Raw genomic sequence first — 23481 nt, 5'->3', positions numbered from 1 at the left:
GAAGTTCTTATTATTATTTTATTATTTACCATCCTGATCTGTATGTGTCGTGCCGTGTTGGTACTCAGGTGCTAGATGGAATGGGACGTTGATGCACCCGAAATACCTCTTGGGATGATAGAAATTCATGTAGTATATCTGTGGTTAGGGTTTATACTCATTTATGCTACGACCCTTGCCAACAGGGGTTTACGTGTTGGATAGTCGGAGCACCTGATGTCTGTGGAGGTGGGAGAGGCCAGGTCAGGGGTAGTAACGGCTATCGGGGTCTGCCACTGAGTGGTCATAATGGCTTCTACCCGCGTAGATCCCTTGTGATAATTGAGGTTACACTGGGGTGATAGGATAAATGACCCTCAGTGTCTCTCGAGTTATCACAGTAGCATATACCATGACTTAGATTGATTGTTAGGTGGAAAATATGTATTTAACATCTCATGCATCATAAACTATGTGTGATTGTGTGTATGTGCACTCCCCTTTCCCCTCACTGGCTCAGTGGAGCTAACCCCCTGTGTACACAACTTTTAGATTCTGATGCAGGTGATGGATATTTGGCCAGCCTAGATGTACAGTCGACAGAGTATGATTGTGTTGGAATAGAGGAGCCGGAGTACGTGTCAAAGGAACATGGCGATGGTTGCCCCTGTGATGATTGTGCTTGTGGACACTGATGTTATTGGGGTGTTGTCCCCTCCTTTTGATTCTTTTAGGGTGTTGTGCCCATTATAAACATTTACTGTAATAACTTATTATAGTTTTGAGTAGTTATGTCATGGTTAGCTAACGTCAGTACTAACTATTATATTACTACCTAGACAGCTGAACATACTGTAACTGCTTATGTAATTTAATGCTTCCACTCTTCATAACTCTGACAATGATTGGAATATTTATTCCTTTTTGCTCAAATGTATTTATTTGGGTGGGCCCTTGGGTGGTGACTATGCGTTGGGACACTGTGTCATTGATCCTGGTAGGTATTGGGGTGACGTGTGTTATCCTAATTACCCTCTTGACTGTGCTTATGGCATAAGCTCGGGATAGGGGCGTGACATCCTCCCTCTGTCCAAAGTCCAGGCTATCCGAGTCTAGCTTCTTTAACCCTTTCTTGCCCAAATCTGGGAAACCTCCCATGGCATAGCCACTCCTTTCGGCCTTTGAGCCCCTAATTTCCAAAGCCGTGGAACGCCATTATTTTGTCCAAGATCTTAAGATCCGGCACTCGCAAGCCGTTACTCTGTCCGACGAAGGGACAAAGCCAATCTTTTGCCTCCACCTAAGCTTGGGGACAACGTCCATTTTACATAATTGCATTTATTTAAAAGCGTACAGGTATACATTTCTTCTGTTAGCTTTTGATTTCAGTACAATGTAGTCCTTTCAAGTACTCTCGTGTAGTGTACAGTAGTTAGTGTAACATAATTTAATTTAAATAAATAGTTTGTACATCATTATTTAGCTATACATATGGGAATATGACATTCATAAAGGGAGAATATTCGACAATAAGCATCTAGTAGAAAGACCGATTTATCCGGGTGAGGTGGGTGTCTAACACCTTCCCACCCTCGTAACCTGACCACTTACCCCGAATCTCTGACCAAACCAATTGCAGTCTCGTAGCCCTTCTAGGGCTACACCAATGGGTCCTAGGCCCTAACCCTAGGTGGCGACTCCATTTCATTTTATTATATGATCCCCATCCCTTGATAAATTGACACCATACCCCAGAGAAGACGCATTCCTTCTCTCCCTCCAATCGAGGAGCCCATAAAGCCCCCCCTTACGTCCCGCCGCGGAAAAACCTAGATCCTCATAGTGGCAACTCCACTGGGGACTAATGGTCAAGCTTTCAAATACTAGATGCTACTGTTGAACGCAAGAATTTTCACCCTTCTGCATTGATTGACTGAAACATGTTTGGCTAACCTCTTTTGTTGTACTAACTGAATCATGCATCGTGTTCGAAGTGAAATCATACGACGAGGGTACTCCTTGTTGTGCCTCTACCCCCGGGGAGGTGGGGCACATCATACTAAGTACTCTAACATTGGATGATACCCGCTTCCTGCACAAACTATCATGCACACAACACTTCATGGGAACACACAATCTCGTGGTTAGTCGTTGAATTCCATGTGTAGTCATGGGTAATTCACAGTCGAAGCCACAACCCTTGATATTTACTATATGGGTCTAGAATTACCGATGTGGGTATTGGCTAGTGTGTCGTGGGGTACTCCGCTACTTAAAAAGGGCGCTAGTTTGATTACTCTAAGATCGCGTTATCTATTCCCCAAGTATATCAAAAGAACCACGTACCCGCAATTCGCTATCACGAGTGATAGGTATATTGGTCCTGTCAAGGGTGACATTGTTCTGTCCTATCAGCCTACCTATTGCATGCATCATGTAGGAAATTAGACCATATATGACTAGGATATGCCACAAACTAATCTCGTAGCTTTTTGAGGCTGAAAGTGGAAATCTCAGCAGCATACTTTCTCTTAATGCATAATACCAATCAGGGGAAGAATTCTATATGTCCCTCGAATGTCCCTCGATGTACGTCGCATATCCATTTAGGTCAGTGTATCAAAAAATGTAGCCTCGATTGTCCCTCGGAGAAAGGTACACTGTCTAAATAATGCGATAATAATAGAATCCTGATGAGAGGTGCTCTGTATTAGGAAAAGGTAGATTGTCGAGAAGTCCTCGATTAGATCTCCTTGTGATAATTTAAATTTGATCTCCAAGAACTATTAAACAATGAAGGATCTATAGCAAGCTTGCATCATATCACAAGATCGCAAGGGTTATTCCCGAGCAATCTTGAACGTAGATGTAATACTACTCGAGTAAAATAGAATCAAGAGAGATTCAAAGCGAATTGTCACTTTGTTTGTATATATTTGCTTGTCAATGAAAAAATATTAAATATTAAATCAAGATAAAAAAGGAATCACTTGAGTCCTAAATTTGTCCCCTTTTACCTTTGCAAGGCACAATTCCGTGATAAAGAAAATCCTCGTTACTCGTGTAGAACCGTTGTGGCGATCGATTGAACCGAGCCATTCTCCACCAGTTCCCATCTTCTAATCTTGTAGACAATTCTAGTTCACCTCCCTTGAATTCTAGTCCCCGCCAACACAAAGTCCAGCAAGGTCAGCCCCTGTTACGAGCACCATGGATCCACCAGAGGCCAATTCTTCAGAGGAAGCACTGAGTCAGGAAATGGTCAGCATGCAGAGGGAAATGACAGAGATGAAATAGTTGGTTATGCAGTTAGTCCAGTCAATGCAAGGTCAATCTCGAGCAGATAATGCACCAACCCCTAGAGAGCCAAGGGTGAACCCAACGATGTCTAGGGCACACCAGGATCATAAAAGAAGAAGAGGATGTAGCCATCAATGCTCATCAGGACCCACCAAAAACAGAAAGAGAGAAGCAGATGAGGGAGAAAGTTGAGAAGCTTGAAGTGGCAATGAAAGGAAAGACTATTGAGAAACCAGAAGAAGACATGGTCTGTTTCGCTAGGGAAAGAATACCTGAAGATTTCAAATGGAAGCTTGACAAGTTCGACAGGATAGGAGATCCTCGAGCTTATTTGAAGATTTTCATTACAGTAGCCAAGTCACGGAATCTCATAGAAAATGAAATGGGACAAGCATTCCTTTACTCATTTGTAGGATCGGCTCTGTGTTGGCTAACCCAATTGGACCAAACTCATACTCAAACTTGGTCAGCGATTGTGAAGGCATTCACCAAATAGTACTCTTACAACATTGAAGTGGACATCACCCGGTGTGAGTTGGAAACCCTGAGGCAAGGAGCCAACAAGGGATTTTCTAACTTCATCATGAGGTTCCGCGAAAAGGCATCCAAGATGTGGAATTGCCTGAATGAATCAGAACAGGTTGAAATCATATTGGAAAACCTACATGGAGAATACCATGATTGCCTCTACTGTCAACACATCAAGACCTTTGAAGCACTCATAGCCATTGGGAAGCATGTTGAGGATAAGCTCTTCAAAGGGAAACAAGCCCAGACTTCAACCAAAAGAGGCTTCTGAATCTCATTCTGACAAGAACAACAGAGGAGGAAGAGGGAAAGGCCCCAAAGTGAATGCAGTTATTACCGTTCAATACACCGAGAAGCAAATTTCACCAACAGTTGCTCCTCCTTTGGTAATCCAAGCTGAGCATTCAACCCCTCCCAGACAGTTCACCTTTGGCAGTATGACACCCACTCACCTTTTCTTCGAACTCAACAGAGAAGGGATGTTGGATGTTGTACCACCGCGGCCCGTGAATACGACCAATCCAGCTTCAGGATATAAGTCAGAGTGGCATTGTTATTACCACAATCAGAAGGGTCATCAAACAAATAGATGCATACACCTCAAGTATGCAATCCAAGACTTGATAGATGCGGGGAAAGTTGAATTGAAGACATATCAACAACCCAAAGTGACTACCAATCCTTTGCCAGATGAACATGTTACAAGAGGATGTTCCCTTTAAGGACCCTACGGTCCTTATTCAACCTGTGAAGCAAGAACAAAAGCTGATGCACGCTCGAACCTATGGGGCTATCCTAGCAGCCCAAATTGAGGAGAGTAAGAAGAAAAGAAAAGAATTGGAGGCACTAAAGCAAGAGCCGAATGAAGGGTTCTCCGACTTCGTCAGAAGGTTCCATAAAGAAGCCGAAAGGATGTAACCCCTCTAACGGAGGAAGAAGAAGTGGAGATAATCTTAGAAACTCTACATGGAGTGTTTCATGAGTATCTATACCCTCAGCAGCGTGAGATACTGGAAACATTCACCACCCTAAATGGTTGGCTTGATGAGGATGAACTCGACTCGCGAAGATCGTCCATAGGGTTTGTGAATGCTTTGGAAGAAGGGATAATAAGTTTGGACCCAACCACTCTAATCCGGCCTGTGAAAGCACCTTTGAGGGAATTAAGAATAGTATAGAGGGACAAAGTCTGCCTCATGTGGTAGATGGATCTCCCTGTAAAAGCAAGAACCAATATCAGCAACTTCCTGAAGGAAATGTACAAAGAAGAGATGATCAAAAGTCAGCCAATGCCATTTCGTGGCCGGAGCATGCACGCTTGAAAAAGGAGAGCAAAGAGAATGATAGTATGTGTTTACTGTGTAAGGACAAATTACAACGGAAAGTTCAGAGGAGGTGGACAATGTTGTGATCAAGGGAAAGTCCTAGCCTCGAACCATCGGATGATGAAGCTTGAATTTCTAGAGAATGGACAGGATAGCCTTGGACCCAATGTGCAACTGAGAGCATTCGAGTTCACCAATTATGAGATCGTTCACATGGCATATGTGGAGAATTTGGAAGACGAAGAGGATTTCATGGTTCATATTCAACCCATTGAGGAGGAGGAGTCTGAAGGCAGTATGAGACCAATTGAAGAGGTCACACCAAGTCTGATCCAAGTTGTATCTACACTAGCCATTGGTGAAACTCTATCTGGAGACACTTTTCTTATCCAGATGGGAGGAAGGACCGAAGATAGTGAGGAAGAAGACTTTGAGCCACAATCTGAAGATGAGTTGTCCGTTGAAACCCTACAGTGGATAAATAGCATTTGTTGATGATGATGAAGCAGACCCAACAGACTTCATTCAGCCTATCCCTCAAGAAGATGAAGGAAGAAGCGGCGACGAAGAAGTAGGGTCTCCAGTAAATCAAAGAAGAGTATGGTGCGTCAAAGGGGAAGACTTTGACAAATGGAATACAAGCATCTTCTATCAAGTGCAAGACATCCTTGAGCTAATGTCCACAACTCATGACATCCTATATAAGGCTACTTCCCACTTCCCAAATATGGTGTGCGAACACTTCACGGCACAATGCGAGAAGATAGAGTTGCCATCAGAAGAAGACTTTCTCTAGAGAAATTTACATGAGTTATGGAACATGACCTGGTTAAATCTTGCTTTGATGAAAGATTTATTTGGGAATCCTCCTCAAGATCCCATGTTGTACTCAGACAACTGGCCATATTCTGGGCCCCCAAAGATGACGGAAGAATGGGAGACTTGGATCGATAAGATCAATATCGAAGATCCATACTTCAACCCAACGGAAGGAATTCACCATGTTGATAGCAGTGGAAAAAAAGGGGATGATTCAAGTGATGAAGAAGCGTCCAGCAAAAATTTGAATGAAAAAATAACGGATGAAGACACGGGCGATGAATTACCCGGCAAAGAATCTGAAATGGAGATAGAACCTCCTATCAAATAGTATGAGGAAATTTGTGGACCTAGAGCTTGGTCCCTTCCATTTGAAGCAAGAGGGATCCTCAGAATGGTCAACAAGATTCATCATATCCTTTTTAAAGTAGTACCTTCAGACAAAAGGTGCCAAGAAGAACTGCAGTGACAACAACCAGTAAATGAAAAATGGCCTTTGCCTCAAGTCATAAAGGAATTGGAAGATGCTATCACCCTGGTATTTGCTTTGACGAAAGATTTGTGTGGAAGTCCCCTAGCATCTCCAAACCGTGGAAGCGAGTAGTATCACAAATGGGCACGAGCACACGATAGGTTCCCTCTATAACAACAATGTGGAAGAGCAAATAAAAGATCCCACTGAAAACATTTATCCAGTCATATCCAGTGATGAAGAGGGCTCATCAGAAGAGGAAGAACAATTGGATCTTTATCTAAAGCAATGAGATTCCAAAAATTTGCTAGCGAGGTCTTTGAAATGATCCAACAGATGATGCCAGTAGGATCATGAAGGCCGGACCATGACCAGCTCATCAAGCACCTTTATAAAAAGCAAGAAGCCTTGTCCAAAATTTTGCAAAAGGCCCGAAAGACAATTGCTGCCTTGAAAGCAAAATGCGAAGTCACTAGCCCAAGAAGGAGGAGTCCCATGGTGGGAACCCTGGTGATAACTGAAAGTGACTTTGAAGATAAAGAGCCGTGCCCAGTCGAACTCATCATAAAAGGGAAGGAACTCGAGGTTTCAAAGACCCGAAGTGGGAAGAACTTCAAAGATAAAGGATTGATTGTAGAAAAGCACTATGCTCCTGCTCCTAATCAAGTCAAGTACGTGCCAAAAAATCAGGTGTTTAGCCAGCTGAAAAAAGACAAGCTAACATCTCTATCTGAGGATTATTGATGGCCTCCCCGTTGCATCGGGAAGCAGTTCTGAAAGCGCTCAATAAGGTTCAAGTACCCATAGAAATGGGTCCGGAAGAGCTCTCACACATTGTGGGGGCTACCTATGCTATATAGTCTTTCTCCTTCTCAAAAAGTGATCTCTCGCCTGGAGGAAAGGACCATAATCGAGCTTTGCACATTACAATAGAGTGCAATGGGAACCAAGTCCCTCAAGTTCTGATTGACAACGGGTCGGCTCTCAATATCATACCTCTCAAGGCTGCAAGTTGTATAGGCTTAGATCTGACCCAAATGAACCCTCTGCTCAGACAATCCGAGCAATGGATAACACAAGAAGGAAGGTGTTGGGCATTCTGACCACAGAAATCCGAGTCTGACCTACCCTATTCACTATGGAATGTCAAGTCATTGACATCTAAGCTTCATTCAACATGTTGTTAGGACGGCCTTCGCTACAGAGATTGTCAAGTGAAATTCATCTATGAAGGAAAAATGATCACTATCTTCGGCGATCTAGAGATTATCCACACCTTGGTAAGCATCGAAGTAGGTGGGGAAGCCCCAGCAGATACCCAATTGGGAGGATTTGAGGTTGGGGCAATCAGTGTAATGGCCTCAGAAATGAAGGAGGTAATTCCATCCAGTTACCCATCCTTATGGAGCGGAACAATTCTAAAGATGATGAACAATATGGGATATTTCCCAAGACTTGGATTAGGAAGGAACCAACAAGGGATTCCATAATTCCTTGACTTTCCTACCTACAACAACCATCGAGGGCTAGGGTCTAAAACACTGAAAAAGGGAAGTTATCCTAAGCACATGAGCCCAGAATGCCTGAAGGTCAGGAAACTATTTCCATACTTCAAGACTTTAAATGGATATTTTGTCAAAGAAGGTGATAGCTTCCCTTACTGCGGAAATATTGAGCCTTGGTTCGATCACGATAGTGGAAGTCTCCAGCTAGGGTTTAGAATCTTCTTTCAAGAGGACATCAATTAGATTGACCTCGAAGTAGAACAGATGGAACTGTAGGCTACTGAAAAAGAGCTGAACATTGGAGCACTATTTGAAACAACTATGATCTCTGTAGGGGAGGAAGAGGGGCTAAAACCTTATCTATTAATTCACCCTGTCCAAGAGCCAATTGTGAACTGGATTAGTGTCTCTGAAAGGTTTAGTAAGATAGAATCTCAAGGAGTGGTCAACTCCGAGTTAGTCTTGTCTGTCGATGAGTCTGTTGTAATCAAGGAAGGTAGTACCTTCCAGTCTGTCAAGTCTGTTATATTTTTGCTCTTATCATGAATGAAAACAACCATTCCGAGTATGTCTCCTCTCCATCTAATTCCCTTTTTAATTCTTCTTTCGATGATGAGGATATCCTCGAACATCATCGTTTAATTAAGCAATTAAAACAAAGAAAAGCCTAGCATGTCTGAGAGGACGTATGCCCCATAAATTTGGGAACTGAACAATGCCCACGAATGGTTAAAATTGGTGCCTCGCTCAGCAAAAAGGAAGTTGGTCAGATGACAGCCCTATTGAAGGAATTTCAAGAAGTGTTCACCTGGTCATACGAAGATATGCCCGACATCGATCCAGAAATAGTGAAACACCAACTGCCTACTTATTTAGATGCACGGTCGGTCAAGCAAAATCTCGAAAGGATGCAACCTGAATGGAGGGAGAAGATCAGGGAAGAAGTCATAAAGCAGTGGAATGCAGGATTTCTATAAGTCACAGTACCCTTAGTGGTTGTCCAATATAGTCCCTGTACCCAAGAAAGATGGGAAGGTGAGAATGTGCGTGGATTTCCAAGACCTCAACAAAGTCAGCCCAAAGATGACTTTCCCTTGCCACATATTGACATATTGATCGACAACACAACAAAGCACGCCTTGTTATGATTCATGGATGGATTCTTCGGGTACAAATCAACATGTGTCCAAGGGACAGAGAAAAGACAGTGTTTACCACACCATGGGGAACTTAATGTTACAAGGTAATGCACTTTGGTTTGAAGAATGCTGGGGCAACAGATCAAAGGGCGGCAACAGCCATTCTCCATGACATGATACACAAAGAAGTGGAGGCGTATTTGGATGACATGATTGTCAAGTTGGTTACTCAACAGGGGCATTTTACAGCGTTGGGGAAGTTCTTTGAACGAATTAAGGAGTATAAGTTAAGGTTAAACCCTCAGAAGTACGTGTGTGGAGCAATAGTAGGGAAACTCCTAGGATTTCTCACCAGCACCAAAAACAAAAAAAGAAATCCGGGGTTTCTTAGGACGAATTCAGTACATATGTTGGTTCATAGCCCGACTAACCACTATATGTGAACCCATCTTCAAGCTCCTAAAGAAAGAAGAACCAAAGCAATGGAACGACAAGTGTCAAGAGGCGTTCATAAGGATAAAAGGATACCTGATGAATCCACCCGTCCTTTTTTGCCAATATTGGGCGAACCACTGCTATTGTACTTATCTGTCGATGAAACATCAATGGGATCCATGATGGCCCAACAAAATCAGAAGAGTGGAAAAGAACACGCAGTTTACTACTTAAGATGGCCCAACAAGATCAGAAGAGTGGAAAAGAACACGCAGTTTACTACTTAAGCAAGAAATTGTTGGACTATGATACTCGTTATACCCCATTAGAAAAGAAGTGCACTGCTTTGGCCTGGGCGACCAAGAGGTTGAGACATACATGATCACACATCAAATTTGGCTCATCTTAAGGATGGATCAGATTAAATATCTCTTTGAGAAGTCAGCATTGATAGGAAGGATTGCCAGAGATGGTTGTTGCTGTTGTCAGAATTTCACATAACATTTGTCAACCAAAAATCCATAAAAGGACGAGCAATCTCAGACTATCTAGCTGCATACCCAACCGGAGTGGATTCACAGTTGCTTGAAGACTCATTCCTAGATGAGGATTTGGCATGTGTGGAGGAAGAAGACTGTGAAGACTAGTGGCAATTGTACTTTGATGGTGTAGCCAATCAGACAGAATATAGGGTAGGAATATTGTTGATAACCCCAGATGATCTCTATCTGTCGTTTGTATTCCGGCTAAAATTCCCTTGCACCAACAACATTGCGGAATATGGAGCATATGCAATCGGTCTCGAAGCTACCATGGCATTAGAGATCAAGAAGCTGAGAGTCTATGGGGATTCATCAATCGTGATTTGTCAGACTCAAGGGTAGTGGAAGACAAAGAATGAAAAGCTAAAGCCTTACTTAGAACATCTGGAGAACTTGATCAAGAGCTTCGATGAAATCACCTTCAAATATTTCCCGAGGGACAGTAACAGATTCGCTGACGCCCTAGCTACTTTGGCTTCAATGGTTGAATGCACTCTAGATACTCATGTTCGCCCATTTTTGGTAGATAGAAGACATAGACCAGCATATGAAGAGTCAGTAAATGTTCTAACAACTGATGGGAGGTTGTGGTTTGCACCCATCATTGACTTCATCAAAGAAAGAAAATATCCTCGGAATTTCACAGCTAGTGAACAGAAGAGGTTGCGGAAGCACGCCACACAGTTTGTACTTCAAGGTGACCTGCTATACAAGAGGTCCTACGATGGCATACAACTACTGTGCGTCGATGAGGAATAGGCCCAAGTCATCATGGAAGAAATCCATCAGGGAATTTATGGGCTGTTTGAGTTAAAATAAAACCGCAAGCGTACGGGTCAATCGTAGCTACGGGTCGAACACGAGGAGATATACGCCCCTCTATTTAACTAACTTAAAAGTAATGCAAAATGAACCAAATTAAAGTGTTAAATTAAACTAATTAAACTAACGAAAATCAATGCATCCTAACTCATAAGCATCTAACAAAATTAAGGGATTAAATCGGCGTCCTAACACATGAGCATCTAACCTATCGAACTAAAGCGAATTGAAAGGAATAAAAATGCAGCCACACATACTAACCACATAAAAAGAAATAAGGGAATAAAAATGCATCCATAAACCACAACCATATAAAATTAAAATAAAAGAAATAGAGGGGGAAGAAGAAGAAGATAGAGAGAGATAGAGGAGATGGAGAATGAGATTGAGAGTTTAGATAGTAAAACCTGGATGTGCTTGCATGAATGTAAATGAAAAGCTTGAATACTTGCATAAACTTACCATGGCCTCCTCTTCTAAATCTTCAAGTCTTGTCATCAACTTAAGAACTTAGACTAGAAGGCTTAAAACCTAAACTAGAATTAAGAAATTACAACCCAATTGAAGACTTAAATTGAAATTAAAGCATAAACTAAACCTATTATAAGCATTAACTAAAAATTATAAAAGCAAACTAGAACTTAGAAAAGCCAAAAATCACAAATTAGAAGGAGAATAAGAGAAGAAATTTCACTAAGTGAATGAGCAAATTTTTACAAGAGAGGTAGGGGGTATTTATAGGTGGAAGAGAGGAGAAGAGAGACGATGGAAGTGTAGGAGAAATATTCCCTAAGAAAAGAGAATATTCTCTTCTCTTTCCTCTTTTACAATGCCTTGAATCCTAAGAAAAAGAAAAATAATAGAAAGAAGAAGAAGAAGATTGTTTACATGGACCTTCTATTTCTAGAAAAATAAACTTCAATTTTAACAAGTGCTTCCTTTTCTTTGTAGATATCTTCTCCAAGCAATAAAATCAAAGCATCTTTGATTTTTCAACCTTCCATAGATGAGAAAATATAAATCTATCCCAAGTAGAATTTCGAAGTGCCCTTGAGAAGTTGGAGGAGAGAGAGAGTAAGGGTGATGACTAGGATTCCTTCAAGAATAAATAAAATACCCATTCTGTCCTTCAGAAAACGTGGAGCATGGGGTGCTTATATAGGTCTCACCATTGTGTTCCTTGCAAAAAATCACACAAAATAGACCCAAATTTCATCCAATTCGGAGTTGGGGAGCCCAAGATATCTCAAGTTGAAGTTGGACTGTCCAGAGCCTTCCAAATAGAATCTTTCGGGTACAGTAATGTAACTTCTGATAATTTCATTAAGGCCTCTAAAATCCGAACTTCCGTTTCACTTTGTCCCCATCCGACTGTCAATAATTATAAATAAACCCCTGCAGACCATTTTCACGCGTCGTTACGGAAACGGCCATAACTTCTTCGTTTCAACTCGGAATTAAGTGCCGTTTGAACCATTGCGAAGCTGACTCGATGAGCTATGCATCCATTTACACTTCTAAAAAGCTTAAAAACATCTCCTTAGCATCATCTCCTTCATTTTCACAAGAATTCACCTAAACCCTGAAAAGCACAAGAAAGCACCGAGTAACTCTGTCCAATGTGGTAAAATGTATAATTTATGCCCTAAAATTTCACACATAAATGTGCTCATCACGGGCCATACAAGAATGCCAGCATGCTCGCCAAGAAAATCCTCAGAATGGGATATTATTGGACAACCATGGCAGTTGATTGCACGTCATTCGTGCGGAGATGTCACAAATGCCAGATATTTGTCAATATCATTCACATTCTTCTAACGGAGCTCCATTCATTAGATGCTCCCTGGCCATTTTCAACATGGGGTATTGATATAATTGGGAAAGTCATGCCAAAGGCATCCAATGGACATAAATTCATCTTTGTGGCCATAGATTACTTCACCAAATGGGTGGAGGCGCAGTCTTATGCTGTCTTGAAAGCTGCAAAGGTAGCAAAGTTCATTAAAGAGAACATTATATGCAGATATGGAGTGCCACATGCCCTCATATCTGATCAAGGGGCACATTTCTGGGGAAAGGCGGCTAAGTTCTACACCAAGTTTGGTATCCAAAGGCATCGGTCTACGTCTTATAGACCATAGGCTAATGGGCAGTGGAAGTAGCCAACAAGAATGTCAAAGTCATTGCAAAAAATGGTTGATACCCATAAGGATTGGGCAGAAAAGCTCATGTACATGTTATGGCCCGATCGAACCTCAATTCGAACTTCTACTAGGGCAATCCCTTTTTCCTTGGTTTATGGGATGGAGGCAGTATTACCCATAGAAATTCAAGTATCATCTCTCAAAGTATTGATGGAAAGCAAATTGCCTGAAGGAGAATAGATGCAAGCAAGACATGATGAGCTTAACCTCCTTGATGAAAAGAGGATGAAAGCAATGGATCACCTCAAGAAATACCAACTCAGGATGGCAATGGCATTCAATAAAGGAGTCCGCCCGCGCAACATCGAAGAAGGAGATTTGGTACTTTGAGAACAAAGAGCACCAGTTCATGACCCAAGGGGCAAGTTCAGGCCTAATTAGAGCAGACCTTATTACGTGAAGGAAATCTTGGTTGGGCAAGCAGTTTATCTTACTGACTTGGATGGAGATGATCTAAAAGGCCTTGTCAATATGGACTAACACAAAAAATATTTCGTGTAGCCATTTGATCTATGTGAACTACGTTTGACCTGATTCCTTTCCAAAGGATACGTAGGCAACTTGGCATGCCCAAGTGCGGTCTCAACAACCAAGTCATCACTGGGGACATTCCTCTAATTCTGCCACCCAGCATCTTTGTCATTTTTTGCCAGTTCTGTCAGTCGGTACTTCTATCTGCTAAAAAAAAATCTGTCATTTGACATTCTTCCGTGTATTTCTAATAGGAGTTGACTAGTCCTTGAGTCTAAAAAAAAGGAGAAAAAAAGGGGAAGACCTGTTCCAATTTATTAAGGAAGCTCTTTGATTGAGTGTAGGTAACATGCATCATCCACATAAGACAACCTCCATCGACGAGATCTTGCAAAAATGGACCCTTAACATGAATTCTGACGATCCAACTCTTCTAGAAGACGTCCGAATGCTAGTCCTAGGAAGAATCATGTGCATGGAGATTCATCATGACATGCTCCGACAAGCACACTAGTGTTGGGATCCAAAACTGTAAGTTTTCAGATTTGGAGAAGTAAAGATAACACCCACAATTGAAGAATTCCGAGCTTGCATGCTTTCACCACCACCCGGGAGACTCTTTTTCCCCTCCTTGTGCAGCAACTATGAAGGAATTTTACAAGACTTCTTTGGATGGACCAAGAAGGAAGTCAAAGAAATCATGAATACGAAATGGTGGACATTATAAAGGTAGCCGGTATTTTCTCTAGACAAAAAGGAGCTGAAGGAACCCGATAAGGGAGCAGAAGGAGAGCATATCTCTTTGTATGATCAGAAGATACTTGTTACGAACCCTAAACAGGGATGTTCCCCCCGTAATTGCAGAACTCATTTGGTAGCTCCTAGATGGGTGCGACATCGTCCCCACCATACTGGCGGAGACTTTCAAGGGTCTAGATGAAATGAGTGCAACTCAGAGATACGGAACGGATCATTGCACGGGATCACCCACAATCTTGCAGATATGGTTGATGGAAAGGTTACAGTTAGTCAAACCTATAGCCGATGCCAGATTTCAGCCAAAGTGTTTTCAAATCCAGAGGGAGACGGAGGAATTCCGTGCAATCAAGGACTGGAAGAGGTATTTAGAAGAAAGAATAGATGAGTAGGTTTAATGGAATTGCCATTGGTGGAACATGGAAACCCCAGTTCTTAAGACTTCAGGCTATAATGCTGTGAGGTTAATGGGTTTGACTCATACTACTTCCTACTTGCCTCGAGTGCCAACACAGTACTCGTCACCGCTCAAGATGATGGAAGTGAAGATTTAGTCACCAGAAGAATAGATGCCAAAGATTGTGAATCTACTGGGTAAAGTATGGTGGAAATATGTAATTGCAGGGTGACATTGTGGTCTATATGTCAATTCCCCACCCTTTTTGGTTTTCCTTACCCCTCGATCGTTTCCATGCATGTAATGATCAAGGACAAAATGAAAATATCTGGAATTGTGCATTGCAAGGGAAAAAAATAAGTGTCTTAAATAGATTAAAATATTGTTTCCATTCCATAAGCATAGTAAAATAAATAAAAAAAGGCATCGTCCAATCATTCCCACATTTAAAAACATAAAATGTATGTAATAAGAAAAAAAGGAGACGGGACTAGCTCTCATCACTAGAGGATAAGGTCTCAGCATCCGACACCACCTAATCATCATCATCATCATCATCATTAGCATAATCCTCATCATCACCGCTCTCATCATCATGCGGCACGAACGGGGCAGGGGTGATTCCCATAAATGCAAACTATCTCCAGAGATGTTTGTTCTCCTCAGCTTGATTATGGCTGCAGTTCTCATGGTAGTTCCGAGATTCACTCATATCACCAAGCTGTCCACTCTGGATTTGGTTTCATTTTTTAGGAGATAAGGTCTCAAAGAAAAAGAGAAAGAGAACAGAAAAGAAAAAAGAGAGAAAGCACTTTCACCAGTTGTTGGACGTAACATGTCCGCTCGAAAAGCACTGCATCCATACTCTCCTGCATCCGGCGTATATCAGCATATTGCTCGGCGTTAATCTGTTATGACAAAAGAGTAGAGCCAGCATCAAGGGTGAAGAATTCAGTGAGAGAAGACAAGAAAAGTGACATACCCCATCAAAGGGAAGAGGAAGTCCCTGGTCATGATCAGAAACTTTACAAGCAAGAAGAATAGTTTGAAAACTTGTGTCAGAAAGAGAGAAGGTGGTCCATCCTTGGTACCCAGGGATAAGGTCGCTCATCCCAGCAATACGAATACTGGTGCTAGAGCTCTAAGAAGGGTAGGAATCCACGCTACAATTGTATGAGGGAAGCATCCCATATGCACCAGGAATCAGAGGACGGCCTGGATACTGCGAAAAGAAGAAAGCAAGTCTGTCAGAACAAAGAAGAAAAGGACATAAAGGACAAAATTCAGAAGAATACCATAGGGCCCTCTCGAGTCAGGCAAATGCAGACTGTCTCTTGAAAGAGAAATTCTTGATAATTCCAATCAGCAAAGGTCAATCCCAAGGCAGGGATTCCGATCCTCAAGTCTCCAATGTCAGGAGATAGAAGAACAAAATGCATATGGGAAGGAGGAGGATGAGGTACTAGCTGGGAGGAATTCTAGTGAAGAGTGACCCTCTCTCCCAGATAAAGTTTGGCCACAGGCCGGTCCTTCAAAAACTATCCGTCTCTAGGTGAGTGCAAGGGCATAGTTGTAATCTTCCCGATCGCCCTCATCATCGATCTCAACGTCATAGGGATGCCAATAGACCTGGCAAACATGATCAGAAAATCAGTCATCATAATCAAAGCAATAACATGAGGAAAGTTTTTTATGTTACCCGATTGACTATCAAGTCATTAAGTTGGAGGCGCACTTGCAGCTCGTTAATGATAATGCACCTCGATGCCCCCAGCATGTTGCCCTAGGGATGTAGGGGACAACCACATCAGGAGAAGGGGGAACGTGAATCCCCAGAACTTCATAGCACCACACCTATTAATAAAGGATGACACGAGGAAATGGGAGAAAAGAAGAAAAAGGACAGGGCACTAAAATATACCCAAAGGACATCGGCACAGCCAGTGAGACTGGGTGACCCCAACGGTAGCCTATCCATCAATCCCAAGAAGTAGGCATAAGTAGATCTGCCCCAGTCAAAGGTCTTGACATCATCAAAGTCTATAAAGAAACGAGCGAAAGAAGAGTCTACACGACCGCGTCCATCACAGAAAAGGACGTTCAAGATCAAGTATAGGAGAAAGATCCTAGTAGCCTGATCTAGTAGCTCATCAAAAGAATTATCATCTATCTCCAGCTCGTCCCATTTCTTCTTCAAGGAGGGTACAAGCATGATGCTCTCAGTCACCTCAAAGTCGAGAAGATCACTGATCTCTCTTAAAGTCCTCATCCGATCGGATGGAGTCAACACAACGGGCCTCCTAGTGAAGGGAAGGCCAGTAATCATAAAGAAATCAAGAGGAGTAATGGTAACCTCCCTCTCCTGCAGGCACATGGAAAGTATGGGTCGATGGCCACCAGCGATCAGCTAAGGCTCGAATGACTGGAGTATCAAGCTTTAGGGCTACTTGGGCAGCTCGACCAAGCCCAGTGTGATCTACCCTCTCCCTCACAGCGGGATGAAGCTGCCAATACCACGACTGAACATCGTCCGTACGGCAGTACTTCTTATAATGAGGGGCATAGAGATCCTATCAAATAAATAACCGAAATGAAAAACTGAATCAAGCATATGCTATAAAAGAGGAAGAAGATAAGAGCCACTTACATCTATGAGACCTTGACCCCAAATAATGCAGTAGTTGTGACGAGCAGTATTCATCACCGTGGAACCAGTGTACCACTCTGCATGCATGTCTTCCACTGTCCTTAAGGAAGGGCTCCCAGACCGAGCTTTCTTCACAGACATGATGAAGAAAGAAAGTAAGAAAAACATAAAGAGAAGGAAATACAAGAGAAAAAAGGAAAAAAAGGAGGAGAGAGGGCAGAGCTCCAAAGAGGGAAACCCAGAAAAAGAGAGGAGGGGAAGTGAGAATGAGAGAGACCCCCCACCTTCCTTTATTGCCAAAGGCCAAGGGGCGCGCTAGGCGGCGCCGCGTGTGGCCGGTAGCTCTGCACAGTGGTGGTGAGTGTGGCCGATGGCTCGGCATGGTGGCGCCGCACAGGTCTGCATGAAATTTTTTTTTTGGGGGCCTCTATGCCATGTTCCCTTGGGCCTTGTCGCCATACCCTAAACTATTCTTTTAAAAAACACCCTGTCTTTCAAAAATTCGATCGCGATGCCGTCTCATCGTTACTCTTAAAAAAAAAAAATTTCCGATGGCGATGTTGTCTCATCGTTACACTTTTAGAAATTCGGTCGCGATGCCATCTCATCGTTACAGTTTCAAAATTCGGCCATGATGCCTCCTCATCGTTACATTTTTAGAAATTCGATAGTGATGCCGTCTCATCGTTACATTTTCAAAAATTTGGTCACGATGCCGGCTCATCATTACACTTTCAAAAAATCCGATCAAGATGTCATCTCATCGTTACACTTTCACAAATTCGGTCGTGATGCCGTCTCATCGTTACATTTTTAGAAAATCAGTCACGATGTCGTCTCATCGTTACACTTTCACAAATTCGATCACGATGCCACCTCATCGTTACAAATTTTAAAAAAATTCGATCACGATGCCGCCTCATCGTTACAAATTTTAAAAAAATTCGATCGCGATGCTGTCTCATCGTTACAATTTCAAAAAATTTTGGTTGCAATGTCGGCTCATCATTACAATTTCAAAAAAATTTGGTCGCGATGCCGTCTCATCGTTGTATTCAGTCATGATGCTATCTCATCATACACTATCATGACTCGATCGCTATGCCATCTCATCATTGCAATACTATCGCATTATCAGAAGCATGTGAGCAATGCCCTAACATCGGGTTCCCACCTAGCAATGTTCGAACGTCAGGAGAAAATCCGGCCAAGCAATGCCCAAAGATCAGGTTCCCACGAAGTAATGTTCAAATGCCAGGAGGAAATCCGACTGAACAATGTTCGAAGATCAGAATCCCAACATGCAAATGTTTGAACGCTAAGGAGAAACCCAGCCGAGCAATGTTGCCCCGTTAGGTAATTACAAGCTTAGGTAATGCCATCTGAAACCTCAAAAAAGATTTACTAAATGGTTTGCCAAAGCGTTGTTTAAAAATCCATCGCCCATGAGCAAAGTGACGGCAGTTTTCACTCACCAAATGGTTTTGCCAAAATGCAGTTTTATCATTCAACTCCGTCACCTATAAGAAAAGTGGCGATGATGCATGCTCCTGGTGACAAAATCAGGTCGTCTTTTATCTTCGCCCTTCAGCTGTTGGCACAGGCCTAGGCCAAAGAGGGGCAAAATGTATACACTGAATTTTATCACCCCCAAATGATGACGACAATCGGACGTAGATGATTGGCAACGTCCCCCAAAACTAAACACTGTATCAGAAAACATCTCCACTTGTCTCATAAAGCTTACATCGTGTGCATGCCCCCCAGATGGCCCCTGACAGCCCACGACACCCCATGAGGCAGTGTCACAGTTGTAGCCCCGCAAGGTAGTGCCCTGCACTGCGCGGCCCTGCCACGGGGCATTGCGGCCTGCGAGGCCCTGCCGTGTGGTGTCGCACATGCGTGCACTACGGCCCTGTCATGCAGTGCCATGGCCTATACGGCCCTACCGCACGGCACCGCGCTTATGCGGCCCCACGGGTGCCTAAAGTCCAAATTTTTTAGTTTTTGCTCTACCGCGGCCCCGCACATTTTCCACGGTGCCGTCGAACTCAAAATTTACCTATAAAAAGGGGGTCACCCCCCTCATTTGCATAATCAAAGTTTGTGCGAGAGGGGACATCCCCAGAGCTCCAATTTTCAAAAATTTCCTTATTTTCCATGTTTTCCTTGTTTCGGGGCTCTTCCCCAATCCGGTTTCGAGCCTTCGAGCCTCGTCCCTTTGTCCAAAGTCTGGGCTATCCGAGTCCAGCTACTTCAACCCTTTCTTTCCCAAATCTGGGAAACCTCCTGTGGCATAGCCACTCTGTCAGGCCTTTGAGCCCCTAGTTTCTAAAGCAGTGGAATGTCGTTATTCTATTCGAGATCTTAAGATCCGATACTCGCAAGCTGTTACTCTGTCTGACGAATGGACAAAGCCAATCTTTTGCCTCCACTTGAGCTGGGGGACGATGTTCATTTTGCATAATTGCATTTATTTAAAAGCGTACAGGTACACATTTCTTCCATTAACTTTTGATTTCAGTACAATGTAGTCCTTTCAAGTACTCTCGTGTAGTGTACAGTAGTTAGTGTAACATAATTTAATATAAATAAATAGTTTGTGCATCATTATTTAGCCATATATGTGGGAATAGGACATTCATAAAGGAAGAATATTCGAAAACAAGCATCTAGTAGAAAGACCAGTTTATCCAAGCGAGGTGGGTGCCTAACACCTTCCCACTCTCATAACTTGACCACTTACCCCGAATCTCTAAACAGACCAACTGAAGTCTCGTAGCCCTTCTAGGGCTACAACAATGGGTCCTAGGCCTTAACCCTAGGTGGCAACTCTATTTCATTTTATTATATGACCCTCATCTCCTGATAAATTGACACCATACCCTAGAGAAGACGCATTCCTTCTCTCCCTCCAACCAAGGAGCCCATAAACCCCCCTCCGTGCATCAATTGAGCACCGCGAAAAAACCCGGATCCTCAGACATTCCAAATCAAATTGGGATGAATTCTGTAGGAAAATCTATGTAGAAATTCAAAAATCACGTGTTGTACAGGCATTGGGTGATTCACTGGCATTTCCCAATGGCCCAGTGGATGTTTTGTGACCAAACCTAATCCAAACCTTATGGGACTTAACCCAAGGCCCCAAAATGGTATTTAGAACCTGAAATCCATCATGAACCCCTACCCGATGTAGCCTTACTGATGTCATTACCTTGTAGGCACCAATGGCCATGATCTAAGAAAGGACCGTAGGACCAAAACATGAGTCAACCATGGGAGAACCATTGCCATCACTCCCCAAGGCTGATGTGGTGTAAAATAAAGAAATCCCAGGAAGAATCCCCACTATTGTTGTATTTTGCTCTCCCTGACTGCCAAATTCCTTGATTGATGATTCTCAAGTCAACGAGAACTTTCCTGATGAGTATCTGATGGCAGTGTCTAGTGAACCTTGGTTCGCTAACATTTTTAATTATCTGGTTACGGGTGTGACACCTGCACATTGCTCCACCCAAGATAAGAATCGTTTCTTTTCTCAAGTTAAATATTTTTTCTGGGACGATCCTTATCTTTTTAAGACCTATCCGGCTAAAGTCATCCAGAGGTGTGTTCCTGATCATGAGCAACACTTTATCTTATCTTTTTGCCATGATCAGGCTTGTAGAGGTCATTTTGGGCCCAATAAGATAGCGGCCAAGGTTTTATAGTGCGGATTTTATTGGCCTAGTATTTTTAAGGATGCTTTTAATTACTGTAAGGCATGTTCTTCATGCCAATCCTTAGGGCGTCTCTCCAAGAGAAATATGATGCCCCTCAATCCAATTCTGGTGATTGAGGTATTTGATGTATGGGGTGTAGATTTCATGGGGCCTTTCCCTAATTCTTTTGGTAACATGTACATTTTACTTGCTGTGGACTATGTGTCCAAATGGATTGAAGCAATTGCTTGCAGGACCAATAACCACAAGATGGTTATCAAATTTCTAAAGGAGAACATTTTCTCCCATTTTGGTACCCCCCGCGCTATCATTAGTGATCGGGGCAAGCATTTTTGCAACCGTACTTTTGAGGCCCTAATGATAAAATATGGTGTCATCCACGAATTGGCCACGCCCTACCATCCTCAAACCAGTGGCCAGGTTGAGGTTTCAAATCGGCAAATAAAGCAAATCCTTGAGAAAACCATCAACCCAAACTGTAAGGATTGGTCTAATCGTTTGGTAGATGCCTTGTGGGCTCATAAGACAGCCTTTAAGATCGACCTTGGTCAATCTTCGTACCATCTGGTGTATGGAAAGGCGTGTCACTTACCTGTTGAGCTAGAGCACAAAGCATTTTGGGTTATTAAAAAGCTTAACTTTGATCTACCTACTGCGGGTGCCCATAGGAAACTCCAGCTATCTGAGTTGGAAGAGTTGAGAAATGATGCATATGAGAATGTCCGGGTTTACAAGGCAAAAACCAAGGCCTTCCACGACAAGCACATTTTGAGAAAATCTTTTGAGGTAGGTCAGAAAGTACTGTTGTACAACTCTCACTTGCATATCTTTTCAGGTAAGTTGCGCTCTAGATGGGATGGTCCTTATATTGTTAAAATTGTTTATCCTCATAGGGCTATTGACGCTGTCAATCCAACATTGAGATGCTAGTTCCAGTTGTGGAAGAGATCATGGATCTCCATGAGCCTCTTTACCTTGATGATTGATCTCCTGGTATGTTTGCCCTCCCTTATCCTTATACTTTATTTTTTGCATGCATTGTGAACACTGCATGATTTAAGTGTGGTGGGGGGGGGTGTGTGACCTTAATTGGTGAATTTTGATTGTGGTGGTAGTTTTGTGCATACGTTTCTTTGATTGCAAAGCGAGAGAAAGAGAGAATTAGGTGCTCTAGCATGCAAAATAATAAAAAAAATCCCTTTTTAAGGATGGTAATTAGTATGTATCTGGTGATGGGGACTGAGTTAGAAAATATGAGCACCATTTCATTTGATGGCTAGATTCCTCTGTGTGTTTTATGGAACCTTTGATCTTTTGGCTAGTAGCTGAGACCAATTTATGGCAAGGCATGAAAGTGCACTGGTGCCTCAGGAAGAAAGGACAGTGGAATTCCTTGGAACTAGAAAGGGCACTGGTGCCTCAGGAAGCGGGTTGACTTGTTCAAAATTCCTTGGAAAGAAACTTAAAAAAAAAAAAAAAAAAACTCTAGCATCAATGTCTCAATGTCTTTATACATATATGCAAAAAGCGAAGCTACCAAGTACTTGGGTGTCTGGTGTATGCTCCACCATATCATTCAGGGAACAGTAGTGGAGTAGAAATAGAGTTCACTGTTTGAAGAAAAAGAAAAGTTATTGCCTTAAATGCCTGAAAGGAAAGTATGGTAAAAAATGCTCAAAGCTTGAGTCTTTGGTTCCATCGTTGCTATAAGTAGTTTACCTGAAGGTGAGTAGTGTTCTGAAGATATGAGGAGATCCCTTAATCTTGATGCACGCTTGTTGCTTGATTTGATGTGGGGTAATAAAATTCAAGTGTGGGGGAATCTTTGGCTCCTTGATCTTTAGTTGAGCATTTTTAGAGATTATGTGCACTATCCTACTTATGCCATAATTAGAATTTGTAACATTTCTTGGACTTATTGAATTTTGGGTGTACATTCATTGCAAACATCCACGAGACAAAACTCATCTACTAAGGGTAAACTAGGGGTTTAAAGGCTTGTTGCACGTACTAAGTGCAACCATGATTCCTATGAAAGTGAGTTAGGATTTCTGCATTTTAGGATAGTTTTGACCTAAAACCTGAAAAACACAGAAAAATACCCCAGTAACTCTATTCAATGTGGTAAAATGCATGTTTTATGCCCTAAGATTTCACATATAAATGTGCTCATCAGATTCCCCCACACTTGAACTTTGCTTGTCCTCAAGTAAACAAAATATATGCTATTCTGGGCTATCGGGAGCTGTACGTATCTCTTAATCTACACGTAAAGTCACCAAATTTCTTTCCATGGCTGTAAGGAGGATTGAATTTTGAGCAAGATGGACGTGATGCATTAAAAGTACACATTCGTTTAGCCCATTATGCAAGCGATTATTCTTTTTGGGCCAGGAAAGAATAATGGGCCAG

The sequence above is a fragment of the Telopea speciosissima genome, chromosome 10 (assembly GCF_018873765.1).
Source record: "Telopea speciosissima isolate NSW1024214 ecotype Mountain lineage chromosome 10, Tspe_v1, whole genome shotgun sequence".
In the NCBI taxonomy this organism is placed as follows: Eukaryota; Viridiplantae; Streptophyta; class Magnoliopsida; order Proteales; family Proteaceae; genus Telopea; species Telopea speciosissima.
Note: the sequence above shows the minus strand (reverse complement) of the source record.